Raw genomic sequence first — 9539 nt, forward strand, 5'->3', positions numbered from 1 at the left:
TTTATCAAGTCAAAAATTAAGGACTCAACCTCTATTCCAGGATGAGATCATGTACTCCAAGCTTACACTTCAAGGCCCCTATGAGATAAGTTGCAATGTTTGTGCTGTCCCCGGTGCAGTCCTATATTTTACCTGAGGTGGGGGGGGGGGGGGGGGGAGCAGCAAATCAAGAGGAAACACTGACTTTCCTATATTTACATTTAGATTAATATTTATTGTCACGTGTACCAAGGTACTGTGAAAAGTATTTTTCTGTGTACATGTCCAGGCAGATCATTCCATTCATGAAAAACATGGGACATACAATATATATGTCATGTTATTTACCCTGGGGTAACACGGCCTACAACACGATGCAGTGAAATGATCAAGCATACACCAAACGTATGCGTTGGTTCAATAAGATTTATTGAACTTCAGTAACGAAGCACACAGCTGCCTGTGGCTTGACTCTCTACTACTCTAAGTAAACTAACATTAACTATCTAGACCAGGCTAGCTCTGGTCCATGTGTAGAAGGTGTTGAATGATTTGTACATCCTGACTGTCACTACAGTTGTCACCAGTGGAAAGAGGCAGAGTGCTGATGCCTCGTGTGTTTTATAGTTGGAAGCCCCCCTCTGGTGTTCTGTCTGGTGATTGGTCGTGTTCTGTTCTGTATGTTGATTGGCTCACCTGGGTGTCTGTCACTACCTGCTTTTACCTCATGATGTGCATCGGTGCATATTATGACATCCCCCTTTTTAAAAAAAAATTGTTGGCTGCTTAGAGCATAAACAACATATTTACACACAAAAGTAACTATATACAGCAATTGGTGAGTGAATGGATATATTCATGTAAGGTGTCTAGCGTGCAGAAACATAACAGTATATACACAAAGGAACTATTTATAAGTCCAGTCGTTGGGGCTGGCATTGGATTCTTGTGGACCGCCTGAGAGGTGGAGGTGGGGATGATGGTGTTTTGACAGGTTGGCATGCAGCCAGATTGGTGGCCTCATGGAGCGAGGGGTCCGGATAAGACAGAACGACATCTGGGAACGTGAGATCCGGTGGTGGGCAGGCAAGTTTGCCCTTCTGTTCTGCCTGACAATAGATCCATCAGCCATGCGAACCACAAATGACCTGGGAGCAGCCTGTCGAATAAAAACAGCTGGAGCTGACCAGCCTCCACCAGGTAACTTGATGCGAACAGCGTCCTTCAATAGCATGAGCATCATATGTCAGCTTTTGCCAGGTTCTGATCTGCTGCATCTTTTGCAGCACTGGAAGGTGATCCAGGTCAGGTACATGAATGGCCGGAACAGTTGTCCGCAGGTTACGATTCATAAGGAGCTGTGCCGGAGACATACCGTTGGACAGAGGGGTTGCCCTGTACGCCAGAAGAGCAAAATTAAAGTCCGAAGCTGAGTCCGCAGCCTTACAGAGCATCTGCTGCAAAGGGGTTATAAGTCCACCAGGTTTGAGACAGGACCAGCTTTTGCCACAATTCTCCCAGGTATTCACGATGGAACAGATGCAAAGTTCATTACAAAAACTAGGTCACCAGTTTTAAATGATCTGTTGCCTTTTGCCAAGTCATGGTATTTCTTTTGTGTAGCTTACCTCCATCCTCCCCACCAAACTGCGGAACACCAGGTTTAACCCAGTACAAAGGCGGTGGCCCAGTAACAGTTCCTTTGGTGTGACCTCAGTAATAGTGTGAGGGGTGCTGTTGTACGAAAGAAGGAAATAAGCTGCAATGGCCTATCTGGTTGCTTTTTCATGATTTAAAAGTTTGCACTGTTCTTTCTGACCATTCGAGGCCAGGTGATAAGGGGCTGTTTCGATGTGTTGGGTGTTATTAGTCTGCATGAAATGTGTGCCATTATCGGAAATCAAGACCTCTGGAAGGCCATGAATGGTGAAGATGCATCTCAAGGTTTTGATAGTGGCTGATAAGGTTGTCCCCGGAGGGCCAGGCCACTCCCATGGATGCAGATAAGCCGCAGGCGGCAAGGTTTGCTGTGATGAGCAGAAGTAATGCTGATGGGCCAGATTTTAAATATCTCTGTCAATCATAGAATCATAGAACTTACAGTGCAGAACGAGACCATTCGGCCCATCGAGTCTGCACTGGCTCTTGGAAAGAACACCCCACCCAAGCCCACACCTCCACCCTACCCCCATAACCCAGTAACCCCACCCAACACTAAGGGCAATTTTGAACACTAAGGGCAATTTAACATGGCCAATCCACCTGACCTGCACATCTTTGGACTGTGGGAGGAAACTGGAGCACCCGGAGGAAACCCAACATTTGTAGCCCTGGCCAGCATTTCCATTTTAGTCTGGCCAGGGTATGCACTGTGCAGTTCTTGTAGCAGTGGTTCTCTTGCCGGGGCTGGTACCACCACCCAGGACGCCAAGAGCAATACTCCGTCTTTGCAACTGACTTTCTTCATGTGGTGAAACGGCAACCAGACAACTACTGATGGAAGTTTAATGCCGTATATCACAGCTAGACCCTCTTTTTCAATTTGTGCATACTTTCGTTGGTGAGTGTTCAGGAGGCAAAGGGCCTGTCAATGCCTTTGTCTTATTGTGGGATAGGACCGCCCTTTTCCCGTAGGATGGAGCATCACATGTTAAAATTAATTGTTTGTCTGCGTCGAAAGGGACTAACAAGCTGGATGACTAGGATCAGTTGACCTTTTGGAAAGCCTGTTTTTTATGGGCTTTTGCAGTGCCTACATTGATGTTTTTTTAAAAGAAGTTGCAACAGCGTTGATGTTGTTGCCAAATTAGGGATGAATCGCCATAGTAATTTACCATGCCCAGAAATTATTTCAATTCTGTGATTTCTTTTGGCATAGGGTCCTCTTTGATTGCTTTCATCGTATCTTCTAAAGGGTGTAGGCCTTTGGAGTCCATCTTCAACCTCACATACATGAATTCACTGGCCTGAAATGTGCACTTTTCTCTTTTTAGTCTGATGCTAGCATCTCCAAACCTTTCAAGGATTTCCTCCAGACTGGTCAGATGCTTCTCATGTGAAGTCCCCGTTGTTGTGTTCAGTGTTCGTTGATTAGCAAGGATTCCACAAAACTGCTGGTGATTTGTCCAAACCAGGATTTTCATTAAAGCACACATGGTAAGGTAACAATCAGATACAGAGCAAGTTATCATGGAGTTTCTTTCGATTCCCCTGGAACTATCCCTACGCATGACTGTCTTCATGCATGTCTTACAACCTTCTGAGGATCACCGGATCTGCCCTCACTCATATCTGAGTCTCTTGCCACATGACCACTGTCTCCCGACCGCATGGTGGATCTGTACCGCCGCTTGCTGGTTGTAGGTCACGCCACCAAATGTATACAACAGCATCTACAGGCATATCGCCACACCCATCACCAAGATGACATCTAAGGACTACCATGACCTTTGGGATTCCTTGAAGCAAGTTCTCCATTGTCCACTGAAAAGCTGCGCCACAGACGATAAATCGAAGGATAACCTGGTATATTGGAAAACTCCCTTGTGCATGTTGATAGTCGTATGTTTCCTGGAGTCCTCGTCCAGTTCAAGTTGTAAATACATTTCACTTAAGTCAAGCTTTGTATACGTGATGCCCCGCCAACTTTGCACAGAGGTCTTCTATCTGAGGGATTAGATACTTGTCAAGTTGGGGTGCTTGGTTTATGGTAAATTTGTAATAACCACAGAACAGTCAAGTTTTAAGACAGGGACGATAAGGGTCGTCCAGTCAAATAAATATATGGGTTTTATGATCCCTAATTCTTCCAAGCATGTCTTTATTCCTCATATTCAGTCAAGCCCATTTTGTAACACATCTTTGTATTTGTACATCTGAAGTCCTAAATATTTCTAGCCAGTTTAGCTTTATCCAACATAGTCAAATACTAAAATCTTTTAAGATTTTCCCTGTATATATTCCAACCTAGCAGTTATGCTGCTTAGGCTCAGGGGTTGGACTTTATCTCAAAGATACTTGCAAATTTGTTTATCCACCACCATGGCTGACGCCCCTATGTCGACCTCCATGCTCAATGGTCACCCGTTGACCATAAGGACGATTTCTATGGGAGAAGTCTTGCTTACTTTAACCATGTTTAACTTGTAAATCTCAGATTTCTCTTCAGGATTTTGCTCTACTTTATGCACTGGCGTTGTGGTGTTTTTTTTTAAATTGGGTGTGCCCCTTCTGGGGAAACTCTCATTCTCCCTGATGCTCTGCAGAACTGTTGAGCTTGAGTTCAAATAGCTGAAGACATGGTCACTCATGTTATGAGAGGTAGACTAGAAGGAAGGTGAAGGAAACCTTAGCGGGCAGTGACCACAATGTGATAGAATATACCCTGCAGTTTGAGAGGGAGAAGCTACAATCAGATGTAACGGTATTACAATTAAATAAGGGTAACTACAAAGACATGAGGGAGGTGCTGGCCAGAGTTGATTGGAAAAGGAGCTAAGCAGGGAAGACAGTGGAACAGCAATGGCAGGAATATTTGGAGGTTATTCGGGAGGCAGAACAGAAATTCATCCCAAGGAGGGGGAAACATGCTAAGGGGAGGACGAGACATCCATGTCTGATGAGGGAAGTCATGGACAGCATAAAAGCAAAAGAAAAAGCATACAAAATGGCGAGGATTACTGGGAAGCCACAGGATTGGGAAGCCTTTAAAAGCAAGCAGAGGGCAACTAAAAAAGCATAAGGGGGGAGAAGATGAAATATGAGTGCAAGCTAGCTAGTAATATTAAAGAAGATAGGAAGAGTTTTTTTCAATATATAAAAGGTAAGAGAGAGACAAGAATAGATATTGGACCACTGGAAAATGAGGCTGGGGAAGTAATAATAGGAAACAAAGAAATGGCAAAGGAACAGAATAGTTCACGGTGGAAGACACCAGTGGGATACCAGGAGAATCAAGGGGCAGAGGTGGATGTGGTAGCCATCACAAAGGAGGAGCTTCTGGGGAAACTGAAAGGATAAATCACCTGGACCGGAAGGACTACACCCCACGGTTCTAAAGGAATAGCTGAGGAGACTGTCGAGGCATTGGTGGTGATCTTTCAGGAACCACTGGAGGCAGGGAGGGTCCCAGAGGACTGGAAAATGGCTAATGTAACACCCCTGTTTAAGAAGGGAGGGAGGTGGAAGATGGGAAATTATAGGCAGTTAGCCTGACTTTGATCATTGGTAAGAATTTAGAGTCCATCATTAAAGACAAGATTATGGAGTTCTTGGAAGTGCATGATAAAATACAACTGAGTCAACACGGCCTCATCACGGGGAGGTCATGTCTGACAAATCTGTTAGAATTCTTTGAGGAAGGGCAGCATGGTGGCACACTGGTTAGCATTGCTGCCTCACTGCGCCGAGGTCCAAGGTTTGATCCCGGCTCTGGGTCACTGCCTGTGTGGAGTTTGCACATTCTCCCCGTGTTTGCGTGGGTTTCACCCCCACAACCCAAAGATGTGCAGGGTAGGTGGATTGGCCATGCTAAATTGCCCCTTGATTGGAAAAAATGAATTGGGTATTCTAATTTTTTTTTTAAAGAAAAAAAGAATTCTTTGAGGAGGTATCAAGGAAGTTAGGCAAAGGAGAACCAGTGGACTTGATCTATTCAGATTTCCAGAAGACCTTTGATAAGGTGCCATATAGGAGGCTGTTAAATAAGTTAAGAGCCCATGGTGTTAAGGGTAAGATACTGGCATGGATAGAGGATTGGTTGACTAACAGAAGGTAGAGAATGCAGATAAAGAGGTTTTTTTCAGGATGGCAGCCAGTGACTAGTGGTGTGCCTCAGGGGTAGGTGTTGGGACCACAACTTTTCAGAATATAATAATAGCTTATTATCACAAGTAGGCTTCAATGAAGTTACAGTGAAAAGCCCCAATCGCCACATTCCAGTGCCTGTTCGGGGAGGCTGGTATGGCAATTGAACCCGTGTTGCTGCCTTGTTCTGCATTACAAACCAGCTATTTAGCCCATTGTGCTAAACCAGCCCCTAACATTAATGATCTGGAAGAAGGAATTGAGGGCACTTTTGCTAAGTTTGCAGATGATACAAAGATCAGTGGAGGGACAGGTAGTATTGAGGAAGCACGGGATTGCAGAAGGACTTAGACAGGCTAGGAGAGTGGGCAAAGAAGTGGCAGATGGAATACAATGTGAAAAAGTGTGAGGTTATGCATGTTGGTAGGAAGAATGGAGGCATAGACTATTTTCTAAAAGAAAAAATGCTTCGGAAATCAGAAGCCAAAGGGACCTAGGATCCCAGTTCAAGATTCTCTTAAGGTTAACGTGCAAGTTCAGTCAGCAGTTAGGAAAGCAAATGTAATATTAGCATTCATGTCAAGAGATCTAGAATACAAGACCAGGGATGTACTTCTGAGGCTGTATAAGGCTCTGGTCAGACTCTATTTGGAGTATAGTGAGCAGTTTTGGGCCCTGTATCTAAGGAAGGATGTGCTGATCTTGGAAAGGGTCCAGGACAGGTTCACAAGAATGAAGCCTGGAATGAAGAGCTTGTCATATGAAGAACGGTTGAGGATTCTGTGTCTGTACTTATTGGACTTTAGAAGGATGAGGGGGGATCTTATTGAAATTTACAGGATACTGCGAGGCCTGGATACAGTGGATGTGGAGAGGATATTTCTACTAGTAGGAAAAACCAGAACCCTAGGGCACAGCCTCAGGCTGAAGGGATGATCCTTTAAAACAGAGATGAGGAGTAATTTCTTTAGCCAGAGGGTGGTGAATCTGTGGAACTCTTTGCTGCAGAACGCTGTGGAGGCCAAATCACTGAGTGTCTTTAAGACAGAGATAGGCAGGTTCTTGATTAATAAGGGCATCGGGGGTTACGGGGAGGAGGCAGGAGAATGAAGATGAGAAAAATATCAGCCATGATTGAATGGCGGAGCAGACTCGATGGGCCGAGCGGCCTCATTCTGCTCCTATGTCTTATGGTCTTATGATGTGACGATGCCGTCGTTGGACTGGGGTGAGCACAGTAAGAAGTCTTACAACACCAGGTTAAAGTCCAACAGGTTTGTTTCGATGTCACTAGCTTTCGGAGCGCTGCTCCTTCCTCAGGTGAGGAATAATAACAAGTCACTAGGGTAGTGAGGGTAGTCACTAGGTGGTCAGCTGCAAACTGAAAAGTTCAAAAGACAAGTTCTGGGCTTCAGCATGGAGAAACAGGCCTCAACCTTGGATAGATTGATGCGGCCAAATAGTGACCTTGAAAGAGTCGTCTCTCTCTCTCTCTCTCTCTCCCCCCCCCCCCCCCCCCCCCCGCCAGTGCAGTGAAAATGCAGAGGCCCAGCCCCACGGGACTGGTGGTGGCTCTATGAGAACTGTATGTACCCTGTTTCAGGATTTCAGCACCCTCTCAGCCAAGATATGTCATGATGCCAGCAAGTTAGATGAGCCATACTGCCTGGGCAGCAGCTGAGGTACAGCATTTTGCAGCCAGGTCCTCACAGGCTAGAAGTTATCAACCACAACTATCCCATGGGTCCCAGAAAGAGTAATAGCAGCTTTCCACCATATGTACTCAGTCAGGGACCCAGTGGTCTTGTGGTTTTGATAATACCCGTGAAACTAAGAAATGGTAAGATTGTGACTGTGTGTCCTTAACCCTTCACGTATATACATAATGTGCAGATGCCGGCGTTGGACTGGGGTGAGCACAGTAAGAAGTCTTACAACACCAGGTTAAAGTCCAACAGGTGTGTGTGTCGAATCACTAGCTTTCGGAGCACTGCACCCTCCTCAGGTGAATGCCTGAGGAAGGAGCAGTGCTCCGAAAGCTAGTGATTTGAAAGAAACCTATTGGACTTTAACCTGGTGTTGTAAGACTTCTTATTATGGTCTTATGGTTATAAATGTGGGTGATTGTAGTTATGCGTAATGTCTCTTTAAGAACCGAGTCACGCGGCATGCGTGACGTCTTCGGCTACTTTGCGGGCTTTTGCTCTTAGCCCAATACCAGCCTTTGTACAGTGAAGACCTATTTAATAAACCTCTGTTTAATGTTGCTTTCAACCCATGCACACAACAATCGATACAACAGTTCAAGACACATGTTGTGCGGGGCGGCGCAGTGGTTAGCACTGCTGCCTCACAGCGCCGAGGACTTGGATTCGATCCCAGCTCTGGGTCACTGTCTGTGTGGAGTTTGCACATTCTCCCCATGTCTGCATGGGTCTCACCCCCACAACCCAAAGATGTGTAGGGTAGGTGGATTGGTCACGCTAAATTGTCTTTAATTGGAAGAAATGACACCATGTTGTGTCCTGAGATTTCTGCATGAACCGGAAATTGCAAACAACAGCTTTGTGTTGTAGAGAGCAGCAAAGGACAGAAGTATATTTTTCAATCATAGAATGACTCAGAGGCATTTATTTGTTCGAGGGATTACTGAAAAGCTAATTTGTCACAGAGGCACCTTAATTCATATTTAATAAAAAAGGAAGATAGTGCACAACATAACATACTAGTCATTTCTGATAATAAGTAGATTTGCTGGGCATACATTTCCAGTTATCTTTTGAATGAGGTATTGAAAAAGATCAGAATGATTCTACGTGGAAAACAATTCCAGTTATGATTATGTGTTTCTACTTGTTGCCATTTACAGATCTGCATGATAGGTTGCACTGCACTATTTCAAAAGGAGAATCTATTCCACTGCTGGGGACTGAGGACCTGAACAATTTCAGTGAGCTTTAGAACCATAAAGGAAATCATGCACTAAATTAAACTTATCCATGCTTAAATCGCAGATTTGTCGTTGTGATAGGTTGTCCTTGGCCTTTACTCGTGCTTAATTCACAGATACGTGTTTGAGATAAGTTGCCGTTTGCATCTTCTGCACCTCAAACCCAAGTAAAATGTTCATCTGTCAGACAGCATTTCTAACCGACCTTCAGTGCAGCTTTACTTTTATATTGTATATGTAAAGTCCTGGAGTTTGCACATTCGCCCCCTGTCTGCGTGGGACACCTCCCCACAATCTAAAGCTGTGCAGGATAGGTAGATTGGCCACTCTAAATTGCCCCTTAATTGCAAAAAAGAATTGGGTGTTCGAAGTTTCTTATCTCAGATTGATCTTAGATTCCCTCAAATCCTGCCACTTAATTTTGATGCGGTTGAGGGTCTATCGAAGCTCCTTCACAGTTGTCAGATTGCCTGGCCTGCAGTTGTTTGGGTTATTTCTCACTTTGTAAAATAAGGGGGCAAGGTTTGCAACCCTCCAGTCCTCTGGCATCACTCCCATATCCAAGGAAGATTGAAAGATTGTGGCCAAAGTCTCCTGTATTTCCACCCGCATTTCAAAGGATGTAAAGCTACTACTGGACAAAATATTAGTCAGCCTTGCCCATGTGCAGTTTTGGACAGGGTGTAGCAGAGGTACTAATATAAGGGGAATGAAAAAAATGAGGGTGTCATAATATACACCAGTATATTATGGTGCAGACACACACACACGCACTGATGGACATGCAGTGGGACCAATCAGCATA

The sequence above is a fragment of the Scyliorhinus torazame genome, chromosome 15 (assembly GCF_047496885.1).
Source record: "Scyliorhinus torazame isolate Kashiwa2021f chromosome 15, sScyTor2.1, whole genome shotgun sequence".
Classification (NCBI taxonomy): Eukaryota; Metazoa; Chordata; class Chondrichthyes; order Carcharhiniformes; family Scyliorhinidae; genus Scyliorhinus; species Scyliorhinus torazame.